This window comes from Pygocentrus nattereri, chromosome 9, assembly GCF_015220715.1.
Source record: "Pygocentrus nattereri isolate fPygNat1 chromosome 9, fPygNat1.pri, whole genome shotgun sequence".
Lineage (NCBI taxonomy): Eukaryota > Metazoa > Chordata > Actinopteri > Characiformes > Serrasalmidae > Pygocentrus > Pygocentrus nattereri.
Window position 1 is genome coordinate 21,113,754 of NC_051219.1, and position 20,546 is coordinate 21,134,299.

Genomic DNA, 20,546 nt, shown 5'->3' on the forward strand with positions numbered 1-20,546 from the left:
AGAGCTCAGCAGCCCTCCCTTTGCAGTATGTCATCCATGCAAACCAGTGTATGTGGTGGGAGGGGAGGTCTTTGATAAGCAAATGGAACTGCCTCCTCCCATTTAAAGAAGAGGCCCTACATTACAGAGGAGGCTCTCAGCCAATCAGAGGACACTACTGGTTAGTACAGCAGTAAAACAGCAGCACAGACACTGGGGAGGGAAAAAAATGCCTTCAGCGTAGATGCATGTGTGATTTTATTGTACGCCCTCTCCTTATACAGACTTTTGGCAATTTACACAATTTCTCAACTGCATGTGAGTGAAGAAATATAGAAAAGGTCTATAATAGAACACCTGTAAAAATCCAGGTGTGTAGTCACATGTTGGAAAGAGGATATTTTTAGGACACACTTCAGAGGCTTTTTGTCTGAAGCTATTTCTCCCTTTGGGACAAAAGCGCATGTGGTAAGTAGCACGATTTTTTGTTTGAGTGGACGATATAAAGAAAGTGAAAACAGTGAATCCTTTTTTCAAATTTGATTATGAGGAGCTGGAAGTCTTAGAAAAGAAAGACATAAATGATGTTTTCCTCTTCTGTGGAGGTGTGTTACAGTGTTTGGAGCGGGTTGACATCCCTTTGTTGAGTTTAATGCCCTTTAAAAGGAAACTGATACTGCAATTAAGATTGTTTTGACTTGTATTGGGCTCTCTAAAAGGTTGTCTTAAAACAATTTCCTGATCCTTTTAAATTACTTAACAATTCTCATAGCTCCAAACTGATAATCTGAGAATATTACTGACCTGTGCCAAATGTACAAACACTGCATACCCATTTTAAGTATGTAAGTATTTGCAAAAGAGCATGTTGCAAACCTAAATTTGTCATAAGGCTAGTTAGGACACTGTTTGTCATACTGTTGTAATTTTCATTTGCCCTCGCTTTGGGTTCTTTTGGTCTAACTATTCTTCTTTGGACTCAACTTACTGACTCGGGATAAGCAGTATAAATTTTGTTTGTCCTGCAGAAAATAATTAATAGCACTTTCCTTAATTCCCTTGTTGTTAAGGAGTTTGTAAAGGTTAGTTAAGCTTTTGATTTGTTGTGCATAGTATATTTTGGAAGAGATGAAATTTCAAGTCTGGAGTTACACATGCTACATGACTGATATCTACCAATATTCACTATTACTGCATAGTTGGAGAATGATTGCAGCAGCTCTGGTCAGATTAATCTAAAGCCATACAGTTCCCTGTACATACAGTGGTGCATATGCAAGGTACCAGACCACAGCACTTCACCAGTCATCTCCTGGCCATGTGTTTGTGTGTGCATCTGTTTACTGAAGAAAAGAATGAGGGAAAGTAAGTAAGCAAAAAGCATGGTGGTGTGTGTGTGTGTGTGTGTGTGTGTGTGTGTGTGTGTGTGTGTGTGTGTGTGTCTGTGTGTGTGTGTGAGACTGCAATGTAGGGCAGAAGAACAGCAGAATGTGCATGTAAAGGAGAGAGAAAGCATGAGCTGCTGGATAAAGCACAGAGGGGAGAACAAGAGAGAGTGGGTGTGCTGGAAGCTCTGAGTACTGCAGTATGCTGCGGTGCCCAGCCCCATAACATATGACGCCAAATGCCTACAAAAAAGACCACTGCACCACTCTGCTTCACTTACACATTTGTAGACAGCACAACTGCTTTGTACACAATGACTAAATAATGAAACAAAATAGGCTAAAATAAAACTTGATATGATTAACTATAAAATAACTACTGCCTCATTTACTGTAGGGTTGTGTGAAAATCATTTATCTCACTTGAAATTGATGGAGTTAAAGCATGTTATTTATTATAGTAACTTTCTTGGTCAAACTTATAGATCCTGATTCAGTTCCCTGTGTTTTGAATCAGACTTCCTCAGCTTGAATAATGCATGTATTGATTTCTGGTCTAAGAGTACTTCATCTGGTAGAGATGAAGTACTCCAGTGGTTATGTGATAGTCACTGCTGTGTTGAACCTGAATCCAATTTGGATCCAGTGCAACTTTCATTTTCATCTTTCATGCTTAGCAGTCTTTCCAGTCAGCCTGCTCTTTCTGTGAAAACTGCAAAGGTCGCAAGGAGTGTATTGCTTTCTGTGTGAACTCATTAGAGCAAATTGTTACATGCATATGGTCTTGAAGCTCTCTGATAGAAGCACATTTTGAAGGTCAGCAAAGTTTCTTGTAAAAGAAGTACCTCATGAATGCATTCCTAAACCTTCAAAGCAAACATAGAAGCCACAGCAAACACATTGCACCAGGGAAAGAAAATTTAATTCATTTGTCATATTAATCATTTGAGCAGTAGTTCAAAAATCATATCAACTCAGTACACTTCATCTTGTCTCTAGTCTTTTCATTTTATTTTACTGTTTTAAATTATTGTGTTAAGGAATGTATAAATGCATATACAATTGAACCTTAAAGCCACTGTTGAACCTTTGAGGGTACATTTACATTGTTTATGCTTTGATTAATAAAAATTGGCCCACACAGTACCTTTTCTGAAAGTGTGGGGACTCCATGCATTGCACATGTTTGTTTTTTCTTTACTCCAGCACACTTGAGCAAGCACACGAGGAGCTGGTTATTAGTTGAATCAGGTATGCTAGATGAGAGAAAAAAAATCCCTAGGCTTAATTAGAGGCTAGTGCTAGGACTTACATGTCCTCATCAAGATTATTGTATGAATTCAGCACTCAAAGTACATCGCTACAATTAGTAAGGAAATATAATTGTACCATTCAATTGCAATGATATATAAGTTGCATAAGTCTTCATGCATTTATTCTTCTATTTTAAAAAGTTAGATTATAAAAAGGTACAAACATGTACCTTCGCCTAAGAAAGTGAACATGAAAATGTATTACACTGAAGACCTGAAGCAAATGGACCTGAAGATCATTACTGTATCTTTACATTGTTTGTACCTTGATGAACAAAAATGTACCTGCACAATAGTTTTTTCCTGACAGTGTAGATGAAAATACTTTGGTTCCCTAAATCAGTCTTAGATTCCTGAGGCAAATGGGCTGGTCTGCAAAATATAGTATACTATCCATCCATCCATCCATTATCTTCCGCTTCTCCGGGGTTCGGGTCGCGGGGGCAGCATCCTAAGCAATGAAGCCCAGACCTCCCTTTCCCCAGCCACTTCCACCAGCTCTCCAAGGGGGATTCCGAGGCGCTCCCAGGCCAGCTGGGCGATATAGTCACGCCAGCGTGTCCTGGGTCTTCCCCGGGGTCTCCTCCCAGGTGGACTTGCCTGTGACACCTCCCGAGGGAGGCGTCCAGGAGGCATCCTAACCAGATGCCCGAACCACCTCAGCTGGCTCCTCTCGACGTGAAGAAGCAGCGGCTCTACTCCGAGTCCCTCCCGGATGACTGAACTTCTCACCCTATCTCTAAGGGAGAGTCCAGACACCCTGCGGAGGAAACTCATTTCGGCCGCTTGTATTCGCGATCTTATTCTTTCGGTCATTACCCAAAGCTCATGACCATAGGTGAGGGTGGGAACGTAGATCGACCGGTAAATCGAGAGCCTTGCCTTATGGCTCAGCTCTTTCTTTACCACAACAGACCGGTAAAGAGCCCGCATCACTGCTGACCCAGCACCAATCCGCCTGTCAATCTCCCGCTCCCTTGTACCATCACTCGTGAACAAGACCCCGGGATACTTAAACTCCTCCACTTGAGGCAAGAGCCTATCCCTGACCCAGAGAGGGCTCTCCACCCTGTTCCGCCTGAGAACCATGGTCTCGGATTTAAAGGTACTGATTCTCATCCCAGACACTTCACACTCGGCTGCAAACCGATCCAGCGAAAGCTGAAGTTCGCGGCCTGATGTCCCCAATAGGACCACATCATCTGCAAACAGCAGCGATGTGACCCTGAGGTCACCAAACCGGACACCCTCCATCCCTCGACTGCGCCTAGAAATTCTATCCATAAAAATTATGAATAGAATCGATGACAAAGGGCAGCCCTGACGGAGTCCAACTCTCACTGGTAACGAGTCTGACTTACTGCCGGCTATGCGAACCAAACTCCAGCTTTGTTTGTACAGGGCCTGAATGGCTCGTAGCAAAGAGCCATGTACCCCGTACTCCCGCAGCACCTCCCACAGAATACCCCGGGGAACACAGTCGAATGCCTTCTCCAGATCCACAAAGCACATGTGGACTGGTTGGGCAAACTCCCATGAACCCTCCAGAATCCTGGAGAGGGTGAAGAGTTGGTCCAGTGTTCCACGACCAGGGCGGAACCCGCACTGTTCCTCCTGTATCCGAGGTTCGACTATAAGCCGGACTCTCTTCCCCAGTACCCCTGCATAGACCTTGCCAGGGAGGCTGAGGAGTGTGATTCCCCTGTAGTTGGAACACATCCTCCGGTCCCCTTTTTTAAAAAGAGGCACCACCACCCCAGTCTGCCAATCCAGTGGCACCGCCCCTGATGTCCACGCAATGTTGAAAAGGCGTGTCAGCCAAGACAGCCCCACAACATCTAGAGCCTTGAGGAACTCAGGGCGGATCTCATCCACCTCTGGAGCCTTGCCACCAAGGAGCTTCTTAACTACCTTAGCGACTTTGGCCTCAGTAATGAACAAGCCTATTCCCACCTCCTGCATATTTTTAATAGCTCTGATTTCAAACTTCTTCTTCTATGCATTGAAAAGACACACTGAGAGACATTTGACCAAATGCTGCTGCACTCACTGCCATGCTAAAGCCACACCAGCTTTTCCCAACATTTTTGGGAATGTGTTTGTAGCTTTGAAGATGGGTAAAAAACATTCTACCCTCTGTCATAGTATGGAGTGCATTTTAAAAGTCACACAGGCTCATCTGCTGAAGAAAATACTGAAGCAAGTTTGGGAAATGTTTTCACATTTAATTTGATTGTTTGTTCTGCAGCAGATATTTTCTAGGTATTTCTATAAGGAGACTGATTGGGATGCCTTGTGGGGTTGTATTGATGCATAGTCAAGAGTGAAGATTCAAGGCTTCCAGCTGATCAAGTGAAAAATACCTCAGAAAAAGAATTAGGCTCTATTAGCATTCCACTTACATATTTCGGGCAAGGCTAGAGGCAGAGACAGCTGTGGAAAAGCTGTGTACCTCCTTCCATAGCAGCAGAATACTACATTTAGTGTTGAGTGTTAACCACTACGCTAACACAGAGAGGAGGATGTGGAACTGGCTTTGAGGGGAAATGGACGGTGATGAACAGACATCCTCAGTAGGACAGCTGAGGAAATGAGGAGATAATCGAGCTGGAGTGCACTGGCTAGCACCAAAGCTACCCATGAAGCTGTGCCATCTGAGACTGCCAGCAGAGCACCAGGAGCCCTGAGTGTAAATGTAAACAAAAAGAGACCACACACAGATGCCTAGTGGTAAGTGTAAAGATCCTTAGATACCCCAGCAAAGCAGATTGGGAGGCATTCCATGCACAACTTAAACTGATCATTTTTTGTTTTTCTCAAAGAACAGAAAGAGCTGCGGCTGATGCTTTGTTTGATGATGCATTAGCTTGCCTGCTCCTGCTCAATACAAATGAGAGTTCTGACTACAATGCATAAGCTGGAGTGATCCGAGGGGTGTTACGTCAGTGCAACAAGCCTAAGCTTTTGCAATCTAAACTGTGTAACTGCCCTTGACTGGCAGGGTCAAGTCATTGAGGGCCCTAGCTAATGATTTTGAATTGTTAACCAGGTTCAAAATGAGCTAGCACAGTAAAAGTTCATCAGAACAAACTAGTCTGCCCACGTGACTTGCTTGGCGTATGTGTTAGAAAGGGAGATCGCGCTGTCAGTGATTTTGCAGTGTGCAAATACCATTGGGTCCAGAGCTGGAGTGGAGGAAATGTAAAGTATATTACAGTTGCAGGCATGGGCTGAGCAGATGACGGGAATGGTTAGCAGACACTCTATTACCAGTGCTATACAGTCAGAGGTGTGGGGCTTGCCATTATTGGTTATACGGCCAGCCTAGGCACCTGGCTAGGGCATGCCCTGTGAGGGAGAAGTCGGTGGGAAATCTTGCCTTTGTAGCAGTAAGCAGGACACTGAAGGGCCCTACATCTTTGTTCCACATACCCCAAGTGAGATTGGCTCAGGCAGAAGATAAAAATTGTAAAACTTAATGGCATTGGTGGGGGGATGTCTACATGTGATTTTTGCCACATTTCCATCCACGTTGAGAACATTCCTTGCACTGCACTGGTGAATAGTGGGTTGATTTTTACAGTGGTCCATCCTAAAGTGGTTCCTATGGGGGTCGAGCTGGAGGATACAATAGACCACCCATGCACATGACTGGTGAGTTAGCACCAGTGATGAGAAGAAGGTGACGAAGAGAAGCAACAAGCCATCGCGAAGCAGGAGCACCATATCTCCCATGGCGTCCTCAACCAGAACTGTTTCCAGCCCCCAAAATGACTCGAGGAATATGGCAGCCAGCAAGATGCTGTCACTTGCATGCCCCTATAGGCAATGAGACTCTGGCCCCACCTAGAGAAAATAAAATGACAGCATGAAGGAAAAAGAATTTGAGTGAGTTGGACGAACAGCAGCGAGATATGTTGTGGCAGATTTTATGGAATTTCAGGACTGCTTTGCATTTGAAGAGGAGGAGCTGGGACAAACTTATCTAGGTACCATCGAGAGCATCATGACTAGCTGCATCACCGAGTGGTACGGTGCCTGCACTGTGTTCTGCCGCAAGATGCTTCAACACATCGTGAGAGCAGCTGAGAAGATTGTTGGCACCTCCCTCCCTTCCCTCCAAGAGATACACAGCTCCAGTCTCACCTGGAAAGCCCTCTGCATGGAAGGTGATCCCACTCACCCACTACACAGCTTCTTCAGCCTACTGCCATCAGGGAGGAGACTGCGGAGTCTCCGGGCCAGTACCAGCAGACTGTGGGACAGCTTCATACACCAGGCTGTCAGGATGCTCAACTCTCTCCCTACTTTGCCCCCCATTCCCCATTTCTGCCCTCCACACACACAAAGTTTGGACCCAAACACGGGTTCCTGACCCCCACTCGCCAATACTGTACTCTGACATTCTCAGGGACTCTACACAGGTTACACACCCATCACTTTCTGTTACACACTCATCACTTTAACTGCTCCATAAGCTCACTCTAATTGCACTACTGTTTATAATTTACTATTTATACCCACAGATCTTAATCTGTATGTGCCTTATTATGTGCCTATTTTTCTACAATTTGTGTTTATTTTTACAGTTTAGTGTTTATTTAGTCTCTGTTTATATTCACACTTCTCCTGTTTACTGTGTATTTAATGTTATCACTACTATTTACTTGACTTGACTTGACAAGTACAGCACATTATTGACACTGGGTTAGTAGGAGACAGCAGACACTTGGAAAAAATACAGTGCATTCTCAGAGAGCTGGTGCCTCAGGGGCTGCAGGAGGAAGTTTTAAAAGCCATGCATGTCTCAGCAGTATCTGGTCACTTCAGAGTCACGAAAACACTTTGCCATCTCCAGCAGAGTTTCTGCTGGTGATGGCTGAAGTAGGACATAGAGGACCTTTGCAGAAGGTGTGACCTGTATACTGCATGCAAAGAGAACACCAAGGGCAGTCCTGAGCCTAGTTACAGCAGTTTCCAGTGGGTGAACGGTTTAGGGTCGACATAGTAGGGCCGATTCCATGCACTTCTGGGAGAAACCAATTTGTGTTGTTCGCCATGGATTATTTCACCATATGCCCAAAGCTCTATGCACTACCAGACCAAGAAGCCGAGACCATTGTTGATGCCTTGGTTGAGGAATCCACTCTGCTGTCCAAGATTCAGCCTTGCCTACCCTAGCCCTACTAATGTTGGGGAGGAAAATCAGTGCCCCTGTGGAACTAGCTTTTGGTCACCCCCAGACACCATACCAGAACCAGCAGGCCAAAAGTACATCCAGCAGTCTCCAAGATTTCATAGACACAGCACACTCATATACTAGGAAGAAACTTCAGCATGTGACAGAACTACAGGGAGATTCACTCCAAAGAGGCCCAAATATTCTGCTGTAACTCCCATTAGGATGACGCAATCTGAACCAAACAAATAAGCTACATAGCTTGATGTATTTGTAAAGGACTGCACTACACGGAGGTTAAACGTTGTAACGGCTGTCCAGGGCCTACCTTATCGTTCCGACACAGGGGCATCCTGGTTTGTTCGAAGCTCCATATACCAAGGAGCACATTGCATGTCATTTCGGTCAGATTGATTTGTCCTAGAGAGAGTTATTACAGAATATTTGGGGCCTCTTTCAAGTGAATCTCCCTGTACCTGCACCTTCATATTAGGAGTTCTCATATGGTTCTACAGCCCCGACAGAAAGAAGGGCAGATGGACAGCCACTGGGTAGGACCATGCTGGGTCCTAGGTTGAGAGAAAATTACAGGCTGGCCCCTTACAGGGGCTCCACCAAAATATAGGAAAACTACATTAGGCTGGGTAGCTAATGGAAAACAGGGAAACCCTGCAAAACTTTATTCACCTCCCAATGCTTCCCCTCAGCCCCAGTCATTGCAGACTACACCCAAGCCTGTGGGGTCCTCCACAATGGCACGCCAGAGGCAGCAGACAGTATAATTTCTCTGTGACAGAATGCCACATGGGGGTAGTGTATTGAGTTCAAGAAATGTTTTTCATGTTTATTCTTGTTCTGCAGCAATTATTTACTGTTTTTTTTCTATAAGGATTGTGACACCTTCTAGGGTTGTGTTGATGCTAAGTGCAGCAAGAGAGCGTGGAGTTGAGGCTGCCAGCAGACCAAATGAGACGTCACTTTGGTTTAGTGCACTCTGTTAGCATTCCTCTTTCATGTGTGAGGCAAGGCTGGAGCAAGAGATACCCTTTAGTAAAGTCGACAATTGTGGAAAAGCTGTGTGCCTCCACCTGTAATAGAAGAACACTATAAAATAAATATACACTCTGAAAAGTGGCTAGCAACAGTTGCTAAGCAGTGATTGGAGGGCTGAGGAGAACGGGGCACATCTTAAGATGGTGCCAAATGTTGGCAGTGTAGCCACGTCCCTTACCTTTATTACAGCACACAGAGTGTGTTGCATACTGGATACTGTACTGTATCCAGTATTGAGTATATATTTATGCAGTACACAGTATGCCATTTCTAGCACAGTGTTTCTCTTGTATTTAAGTAAAGCAACATTCTCAGGACCCAATCTGTGTCCTGCACACTACGTTACCTTTTCGGATGCTGCCTGATCCGTACCCCAAATTATCTTTTTACGATGTTGTATTAGCAGATTAGCTTGGGGTGCTTAATGCTGAAACCATTATAATGGTAATCAGTCCTATTTACTCTCCTATTTTAATCTCATTTACTATGTTTCTTTCCAAACATTAAGTTTAGGATGCAGTGAGACAAGAAGGGTACAGACCGTTTGTGGATGAATCTCAAATAGTGCACTGCACAAGTCAGGGATTTTGCAACATAGTGCACTACAGATAGGATGCTGTGCAGGTTTGACAATATAAATGCCTTTTGTTTGGATATGCATTGCACTGTTCGTGTGTGGAGGCTGTTGTCATGTTATATCATTTGAGATTGAGCCTATATTTTGCTGAGCTCTGTTCGAGCTGTTGCTCTTATAGTGCAAATACAGGCCAATAATGAAATCATACACAAAGCAAAATGGCTCAGGTAAGATACCCTCAAAGACACCTTTAAAAAAAACACCTCTGTGGTTTTACTAATAAACACTTAGGATAGCTTGCCAACTAAGCAGAGAACTACTACAGAGGAACATGGTCATATTTTTACAGCTCAACTACAGTAAATGCTTACATATATGCTCTACAGATTGGGCATTGCAAGTAAAAGTAATATTTTCTATGCATTTGTGACAGTGCCGCGCATGTATGGTGGAAATTGGACAGGGGATGCAGATAGGGTAGTGACAGATGCTGCTGGAAATGCCTTGGTCAAGTGCAATTCAGCCACATATTGTGGGCTTAGGGGATCAAACTGGCGACCTTACATGGCTGGTTCCCTAACCTCCAGCCCATGACTGCCTCTAGTTGAGTCTTATGTTTAATGCATGAGATTTGGCAGCCCTGCATTTGACATGTATGGCTAAAATAAATAAATGTATTTAAAATTACAATATTGTCAAATTTATATTCTGCATGTATCTAATAAACCGTCAAATATGGCATATAGCTGTTCTAAGAGCAGGCAATTATAATAATATTATTGAAATTTGTAAAGCACTCCAGACACAAGATACAGGTACAGGGGTGATAGGATTTCCTTTTTTGTTTTTGTTAGGATCCGTGCTGCTGCATTTTGTACAAGTTGCAGAGGATATATAGTTTCCCTGAGATGCCCATTGAAAAGATCATTGCAACAATAGATTCCTGACAAATGCATGGACAAGTTTCAATGCATTGAACTAGGGCAAAAAGGTATGATTTTATATGAGAATGAGAATCTAAAATGAGAATCTAAAATGACACCTAGGTTCAGTACTTCGGATTTAACACATGACCCCTAGAGCCTAATTTTTAAATATTTTCTCTGATATTCAGTGTCAAGAATCAGAATTTCAGTTTTGTCCTGATTAAGCAGCAGACTATTTTTTGACATCCATTTGAAGATACTTGACACATAATTTGATAGCCAATCACTATAGTCTTGACTTTCAGAGGATAGGGAAATGCATCATTGCATGTAATCACCATAGCTATGAAAATTTAGCTTGTGTTTCCTGATTACATTGTCTAGAGGTAGCACGTACAATGAGAGAAGTAGTAGTTTGCCAATGCAATAAAACACTGTCTGTTTGTGAGATAAGTTTTAAATCCACACTGAGACAGTCCCTGAAATGACAACCCAGTTTTCAAGTTCTCTTGGCTCTTAGGTCAAGTAGGACCAGAATGGATGGTTGTTTACTGATTATCTGTTAAATAATCCAGAGGATTGCTACAGTAAAAGAAGCAATCTGATTACTTTGTTACTTTTGGGGTACTTGTCATGACATGACATGCATGGTTCCACTACACCAGCACTGATTCATTCCGGCTCACTGAAGCTTCACTGACACAAGTATTGGGAATAAAGACTTACATCTGAGCATGGAAACCTGTGTGTTTGTGTATTAGCTTCTTTTGTTTCAGGCTTCCTGGTAGCTCTAGAAACTTATGTTAGTTTAGCAAGAAGGCCTAAACAACTTTACACACAACACAGGTCTATTCCAGCTCACATATGTTTAATTATATGTTTAATAGTGATTTAGCTAGTGATTTAGGCTAAATCACTAGCAATCCGAGTTCACTGATGTTGCACTGAGGCAAGTTCAGAAGCTAAAGACTCACATCTGAGTAAGTCAAATTAAGTGTCAGAAAGACAGAATTTTTCTGACTATTATAGTGATAGTTGGAGCTTTGTTTCTGTTAGTCACTTTGCTAGCCCAGAAAGTGCCCAGGATGAGTTGTCACTGCAATGTGACATCAAACAGGCAGTTGGCCAGGGGAGCCTTGTAGAGTTTTATAGCTGCAAAGGGGTATGGTTACTCAAGCAGCTAGCCCAAGCAGCTTCATAACTACGGTGTACTGTTATGTTGTTATATACTGTTATGCAGCCAAACACCACTAGTCAAGTCAATCTCACAGCTGCAGTGCACCATCATCTAAACAGGCAACCTAGGCTGCCACAAAGCTGTTATATACTGAAGAAGGCCCAGGCATCCTGGTAGCAGCAATGTCGCATTGAACAAGCAGCCAGCTGAATCAGCTGTGTAGTTGCGGTGCAGTGTCATTCAGACTGCTGGTCAAGGCAGCCTCACAACTGTAATTAGCATTGCTTGGTCCAGCGTTAGAAGCATCTGAGCTACAGGGAAGGCAGACTACTAAGCCAGGCAGAAAAAATCAAAACATATACCCAAACAATACCAAAAAAAAAAAAAAAAAAACGTAAAGCAGCAGCCATATTCTGCCATTGTACGGAAACATTCTATGATTTTAAGTGTACAAAAGCACACACAGGTGTGGATGTCAATAGCAATCTAGCTAATCTCAGCTAGCAAGTTAAACAAATAACGGCAGCTACACTGAATTTGTCTGTCAGTTAACATTCAGTAGTTCTGAACTATAGTCAAATTCATCAACAAATATTTTGTCAGCCCTCCAGTCATTGGTTAGCAACTGTTACTATCAATCTTTCAGTTCTTCAGTAGCACACTGTGTATTTTAATTAAAAACCCCAGCAGTGGTCAAAAGATGTTCCTGGGTAAACTATAAAAATGAGATCCTGACAGAGATGTTCCTGTGAAACCAGTAAAAATGAGACCCAGACAGAGTGAAGTATGTTATGTTTGTATGTGTGTCTAGCCATTTCTAAAGCCAAAAACAAATTTACAAAATGTCAACTTGTGTTTAAAAGTTCTCGCACTGTGATCTGGCAGCTTACAATTTTTTTTGCTACAAAATTAATATGGCTATGTCAAAATATCAAAGCAAGTGTTTCCTTAATCGTATAAAGTCATCAAAGGTAGGATATGAATCCATAAACACCTTTTGTCATGGAGTGTTGGATGCCATGGTCATCTGACACAAATCAGATGCATTCCTTCTAAAAATAAAAATCCTGGTGAAAAATTGCTTGTGAATGTTTATGTTTATGAAGAAAACAGTATTTGGTCTTTACTGTCTATTTGCGGCAGCATCACCACCACTATTTCATCTCTAGTAGGAACAATTGTCCAGGAATCAAAAACTGCACAACTAGAGCCAGTTCATGAGGAGCCTGGCCACTGACTATTTCCCCTATTAAATCAAAAACATGACTGTAAAACAGCAAAGGGTGCCTGCAAGTGAGTCCTCAACGAATGGGAATAAATGGAGCTCAATGGCTAAAAATGAAAAGTTGAAAGGTGAATCCTCATTCTCAAAGAATGCCAAAACCTGCCAGCCACCATAGGTTCTTCTGCGCTTTTGGAAGGACGTTTAGTTGGTTGCATTCTGCAACCTCACCACTAGATGCCACCAAATCTTACACACTGCACCTATAAGTACACTGCTAAAAACAATAAAGGGAACACTCAAAAAACATCCTAGATCTGAATGAATGAAATCTTCTCATTAAATACTTTGTTCTGTACAAAGTTGAATGTGCTGACAACAAAATCACAAAAATCATCAATGGAAATCAAATTTATTAACCAATGGACGCCTGGATTTGGAGTCACACACAAAATTAAAGTGGAAAAACACACTACAGGCTGATCCAACTTTGATGTAATGTCCTTAAAACAAAGGAGGCTCAGTATTGTGTGTGGCCTCCACGTGCCTGTATGACCTCCCAACAATGCCTGGGCATGCTCCTGATGAGGTGGCGGATGGTCTCCTGAAGGATCTCCTCCCAGACCTGGACTAAAGCATCCGCCAACTCCTGGACAGTCTGTGGTGCAACGTGGCGTTGGTGGATGGAGCAAGACATGATGATCCCAGATGTGCTAAATCGGATTCAGGTCTGGGGAACGGGCGGGCCAGTCCATAGCTTCAGTGCCTTCATCTTGCAGGAACTGCTGACACACTCTAGCCACATGAGGTCTAGCATTGTCCTGCATTAGGAGGAACCCAGGGCCAATAGCACCAGCATATGGTCTCACAAGGGGTCTGAGGCTCTCATCTCGGTAACTAATGGCAGTCAGGCTACCTCTGGCAAGCACATGGAGGGCTGTGCGGCCCTCCAAAGAAATGCCACCCCACACCATTACTGACCCACTGCCAAACCGGTCATGCTGAAGGATGTTGTAGGCAGCAGATCACTCTCCACGGCATCTCCAGACTCTGTCATGTCTGTCGCATGTGCTCATTGTGAACCTGCTTTCATCTGTGAAGAGCACAGGGCGCCAGTGGTGAATTTGCCAATCCTGGTGTTCTCTGGCAAATGCCAAGCGTCCTGCACGGTGTTGGGCTGTGAGCACAACCCCCATCTGTGGATGTCAGGCCCTCATACCGTCCTCATGGAGTCGGTTTCTAACCATTTGTGCAGACACATGCACATTTGTGGCCTGCTGGAGTTCATTTTGCAGGGAACTGGCAGTGATCCACAAAGGCAGAGGTTGCGGTCCTGCTGCTGGGTTGTTGCCCTCCTACGGCCTCCTCCTTGTCTCCTGTTGTACTGGCCTGTCTCCTGGTAGCACCTCCAGCTTCTACGCTGACAGACACAGCAAACCTTCTTGCCACAGCTCGCATTGATGTGCCATCCTGGATGAGCTGCACTACCTGAGCCACTTGTGTGGGTTGTAGAGTCCGTCTCATGCTACCATGAGTGTGAAAGCACCACCAACATTCAAAAGTGACCAAAACATCAGCCAGAAAGCATAGGTACTGAGAAGTGGTCTGTGGTCCCCACCTGCAGAACCACTCCTTTATTGAGTGTGTCTTGCTAATTGCCAATAATTTCCACCTGTTGTCTATTCCATTTGCATGTGAAATTGATTGTCAATCAGTGTTGCTTCCTAAGTGGACAGTTTGATTTCACAGAAGTTTGATTTACTTGGAGTTATATTGTGTTGTTTAAGTGTTCCCTTTATTTTTTTGAGCAGTATACATATATATATATATATATATATATATATATATATATATATATATATATATATATATATACATATATATACATATATATATATATATATATATATATATATATATATATATATATATATATATATATATATATAGTATCTCACAAAAGTGAGTATGCCCCTCACATTTGACATATTTTATTATATCTTTTCATACAGCTTGTATAGCAGTATAGATTTACTGTCCCCTGAAAATAACTCAACACACATCCATTAATGTCTAAATAGCTGGCAACACAAGTGAGCACACCTCACAGTGAACACAGTGAAATTGTGCTCAAAGTGTCAATATTTTGTGTGACCACCATTACTATCTAGCACTGCCTTCCATGCAATTCCATGAATTCACCAGAGTTGCACAAGCTACTGGAATCCTCTTCCACTCCTCCATGATGACATCACAGAGCTGGTGGATGTTAGACACCTTGCACTCCTCCTCCTTCCGCCTGAGGATGCCCCACAGGGGCTCAATTGGGTTTAGGTCTGGACACATACTTAGCCAGTCCATCACCTTTACCTTCAGCAAGGTAGCTGTCATCTTAGAGGTGTGTTTGGTGTTGTTATCGAGTTGGAAACTGCCATGCGCACACTTTCCGAAGGGAGGGGATCATGCTCTGCTTCACCATTAAGATTAAATGACCCTTATTAGTCCCACAACAGGGAAATTTCACCTCCGCATTTAACCCATCCGTGAAGTGAAACACCACATACACACTAGTAAGCACACACACACTAGGGCTGCAAGCACACTTGCCCAGAGCGGTTGGCAGCCCTATCCACAGCGCCTGGGGACCAGTTGGGGGTTAGGTGCCTTACTGTCAGCTCTGGAGGTCGAACTGGAGACCTTCACACTGGTCACAAGGCTGGTTCCCTAACCTCCAGCCCATGACTGCCCAGAATGTCACTGTACATGTTGGAATTTGTTTCCCTCAATGAACCACAGCTGTCCAGTGCGGGCAGCACTCATGCAGACCCAGACCATGATGCTACCACCACCATGCTTGACTGTAGGCAAGGGACAGTTGTCTTGGTACTTCTCACCAGGGTGCCACCGCACATGCTGGACACTACCTGAGCCAAACAAGTTTATCTTATCAGATCTCATCAGATCATAGGACATGGTTCCAGTAATCCATATTTTGGACTGTTTGTCTTCAGTAAACTGTTGCATCAGCTTCAGAAGAGGCTTCCTTCTGGGACAACAGCCATGTAGACCGAGTTGATGCATTGCTGATACACTAACAGGCTGACCTCCCACTTCTTCAACCTCTGCAGCAATGCTGGCAGCACTCATGTGTCTATTTTTTGAAGCCAACCTCTGGATATGACGCTGAAAACGTGGACTCAACTTCTTTGGTTGACCCTGGTGAGGCCTGTTCCAAGTGGAACATGTCCTGTTTGACCTTGGCCACAGTGCTATAGCTCAGTGTCAGGTTGTTAGCAATCTTCTTATAGCCTAGGCCATCTTTGTGGAGAGCAACAATTCTGTTTCTCACATCCTCAGGGAGTTCTTTCCCATGAGGTGCCATTTTGAATATAGAGTAGCCAGTATGAGCGAATTGTATCCAAAACACCAAATTTAATAGCCCTGCTCTTCATTCATACCTGGAACCAGGGAGGGACAACGAAACAATTTGGCACAATTTGGACATGTTCACTGTGAGGTGTACTCACTTGCGTTGTCAGCTATTTAGACATTAATGGCTGTATGTTGAGATATTTTCAGTAAATCTATACTGTTATACTGCTGTACACTGACTACTTTAAGTTATATCCAAGTTATATTTCTATAGTGTTGTCCCATGAAAAGATATAATAAAATATTTTCAGAAATATGAGGGTGTACTCACTTTTTTGTGATACTGTATAACTGAAATAGTTAAACTGAGGATTTGTGGAAAGTGCCTCAGACTGGAGCAGAAGGAGCACAATGGTGACATCAAATGGAAGTGATTCATTCAGTAGGGGTGTCATAACATTATTCATATTTATGGTTTTGATTCAAGGGTCACAAGGCAATATGCACTGTGCATCAAATACAGTTAGATTTCATGTTATATAAAATATGTGATATTGGGTATGGTTTCTGTAGTTCTATAGAAAAAAAATAAACCATGAACACAAAAAATCTTTGCGGCACAGCTTTTGAAGCTGCAAAAACAACCTTGTTCCACCTTAATTGGCACAGCAGTTATGTTCTGGCACCAGAGGAAAATTGTAATATCTACCTTGGATACAGCGGCACCCTGAGACAAACCAATGCTGTTAGTTGCTCTTGTTAGTGAAGAGTATTAAGGATAAACTTGCATTTTTCCCCTAATGGATAGCATAATTTTCAGGGATCAAGAATCAAGAATGTTCAGGGATTTAGAGACATTCTGATGGTCCAAGAGATTAATTAGGGGGTCCTGGATCCCCAAGGAGCCCCTGTATTTCACCTTTGACAACACCCATATGTCTCAGTTCCTGGTGTGAAAAGACCAGCAGCAGCTACTTATCCAGACAGGATTCAAGCTACCAAGAGTCCTGGATTCTGCAGTTTGCTGGAAGTGACTGAGCCTCATAAGATAATCTCCTCTCACATTTATTTCAGCCAGAAGGTAAGAGCCACATGTTATATACAAACACAATATCTGGCTGTAATATCTTGAAAACATTGTGCCATTTTCCCAAAGAAGGTCCCTGTATGCTTACCAAATTTGGTAATCAAGTGTTCCAAGTAATTTTTACAGATGATAGGAGAGAGTGAAAGTATGCATGCTTAAATGTAATACATGGTGGGTAAAAAAGCAGCAGATTCTGTTATAAACTGTAAGCATTCAGCCTGCTTCACCTGCTGCCAGCAGAGAGCGTGGGCAGCAAGGCGTCCAGCCTGCGACACCTGGGTTCCAGGTTCCAGCGTCCCATATTCTGGACCCAGGAGTCATCAGGGAGTTCTGGCGGGCATTTTCTCTTGCAGGTTTTCTCTTGCAGTTTTCCTTGGTGTTTGAACAGCAACCCTCCTGGTTTCCAACAAAGAGATCCAAAGTGGCCTATATGATTTCTCTGTTGACCGGCAGGGCTTTGGCTTGGGCTACCTCATTGTGGGAGCTGGATTCCCCGGACACTGTTGGTGGCAGATTACGCTATGGAATTCTGGATGCTGGCAGCCGAGAGTGGCTGGAACAAGGAGGCGGTAATGGCTGTTTTCCAGCAAGTGCTTAATGGGAGGCTCAAGGGTGAACTGGCCACCCGGGAGCTGCCCTCCATATTATAGGGCCTCTATGACATGAGCATTCGCTTGGACACTTGCATGCATCAGAGAGACCTCATCCGGAGAGGTGGTTAATGAACATCCTGGCAGTCTTCCAGCACTTCATAAACGAAGTCATCCGAGAAGTGCTGGGCTTCTATGTCTACCTCAATGACATATCTATAGCTGCTCCCTAAAGGAACATGTTGGGCATGTTAGGCAGATTCTGCAACTGTTGTTGGAGAACCTCCTATACATTAAGCTGGAAAAATCGGTGTTCCATGCCCCCACAATATCCTTCTTGGGCTTTGCGGTGTCCACGGGCACCCTTCACATGGACCCGGCCAAGATCAGAGCTGTGGTGGACTAACCACGTCCTACCTCTCTCTGGCTGGTCCAATGTTTCCTGGGGTTTGTCAACTTCTTCTGCCGCTTTGTGAGGAACTTCAGTTCCATGGTGGCACCCATCACTGCCATTATCTGGAAGACCCTAGGGCCCTTTTGTTGGACCAGTGAAGCCCAGAAAACTTTTGAGGAGACCAAGGCACAGTTAACATCCCCCCCGGTCCTCCAGCTGCCCAATCCAGAGGAGCCATTCGTCGTCGAGGTAGACGCCTCAGAAGTCGGCGTGGGGCTGTGCTTTCCAAACAGCTAGGCCCGGCAAAGAAGCTCCACCCCTGTGCATTCTTTTCCCACCACCTTACCCTGGCTGAACACAATAACGATGTCAGAGACAGGGAACTTCTGGCCGAGAAGTTCGCCTTTGGAGGAATGGAGGCACTGGCTTGAGGGGTCTAAACATCCCTTCATTGTCTGAACTGACCACAAGAATCTGGCCTATATCCAGGCCTATAAACAGGCAAAGCGGCTCAACCCGTGCCAAGTCCGGCGGACACTGTTTTTTAGCTGCTTTGACTTCCTGCTGTCTTATAGGCCGGGCTATAAAAACACCAAGCCAGATGCCCTGTCCAGACAATGGGTGCCTCCAGAGCCTGATGCCTCCCTGGAACCCATTATTCCTGCTCCTCAGTTCTTGGCCCCTCTCCCAGTGGAGGCCCAGCGACAGGGAGGCCCAGCGACAGGAGCCTGATCCTGGAGGCAGCCTGCCGCTGTGTGGCAACGAGTGCTGCGGTGGGAGCATGCCTCGCCGATTATGGGCTACCCAGGGGTGCCCAGCATGGAGAGAGACATCTGTGCCTTTGTCGTGTCTTGCAAGACGTGTGCACACTGCAAGGCACCTCGGTCATGGCCCCAAGGTCTCCTCCACCCACTGCCTTTCCCTGTGCGTCCTTGGTCTCATGTATCCCTTGACTTTGTTACAGGCCTGCCAGGGGCAACACAGGCCTGCCAGGGGCAAAACAGTCATCCTGGTCCTTGTGGACCGCTTCTCCAAGGCATGCAAGTTTGTGGCACTGCCCAAGCTTCCATCTGCCAAGGAGACAGCAGAGCTCCTTTTCCTTTGGATTCTGTGGAATCCAAAAAGCTGGCTCCTAAATACATGGGGCCTTTCAAGGTCGTAGTCCAATCGTGAGTGGTGGAAAAAATATCAGATAAATAAATATTGTTTTTTTGAGTGTGTTTTTCTGTTTTCCGCTGAGAGAATGAGAGTGCTATTGGCAGCCACTTCTTGGTGGGTCTGTGTGTCTGTTTTGATTTTGTGTTGTCACTGGATTACACATCACTAAGCTTTCATGCTGGACTGCTTTCTGGACTATACGGTCTTCCTACCTGATTTTGGAGTGATATTGCACTGCTATTGGACTATCAAACATTTGGACTGTTGCTTACACTCTGGATTACTGGACGTTTCCACCAACACAGCCTCGCCCTGCCGTGTCTAGAAGCCTTCTCTCCTGTTACTCTCCCTGGTGCACTCTGCTACTCGGCCCGTTTGATAAGTGAATATCCCCTCCCTTGGCAGGCACTGTCCAATGGCTCTGTTGTTTTGTGGGCGTAGGGCACGTGAGGTTGGCAATACGGTCAGGTGGTTGATGTTCTGTTTTGGAATACTTGCTTTGAATCTCTCAATCATGGTACTTGAGTATACATCAACAGCCTTATGTAGCTGGAACTACCGTTTATGCCACAATTCAGAAATTTACAATTACTGTAAATCACTTGGAATAGCTAGGTGTACATCGCGTACATCAAAGAAGAATCTACCGGACATTCCATCGGTCATTCCACTACACTGTTTCCTCAGCATTGACAATACCATCGATGTGGTCATCTGCACCGCGCAACCCTCTCCCTGCACAGTGTGGAGGGATTCTACTCTTTTGCAACCGTTTTGCAAAGTCGACCGGAGTCAGGAAACAGATATGAATCACGAGGACACTAGCATGGCCTTATTAAACTGCTGCTCGTTATCAGGTATATCGCTACTTCTTCGGCAAAAGATGCTTGAGAATAACTTTGATGCGTTATTTCTCACCGAAACATGGCAAATACCAAATGAATTCTTACACCTGAACTCACTGGCTTTAACTACCTATTTATACCTCGACTCAAAGGTAGGGGTGGGGGTTTAGCAGTTATATTCTATAATAATCTACACTTTCTCATGACAGACTCCTACAGAAGATCTTCATTTGAACATCTTGTAAAAAAATTACCTGGTCCGATTCCATTACTTTGCTATGCTGATCTA

At 44.2% G+C, this 20,546-nt stretch overlaps 1 protein-coding gene across 1 annotated transcript in view; it reads left to right on the forward strand.

The window, feature by feature from the left end:
- Positions 1-246: 246 nt before the first annotated feature.
- syt2a (synaptotagmin IIa) overlaps positions 247-20,546 on the forward strand; it is a 77,060-nt gene continuing 56,760 nt past the window's right edge. The window contains exon 1 of the mRNA XM_017723567.2: positions 247-447. The gene's annotated coding sequence lies outside the window, so the exon portion shown is untranslated. The remainder of the gene's footprint in view (positions 448-20,546) is intronic.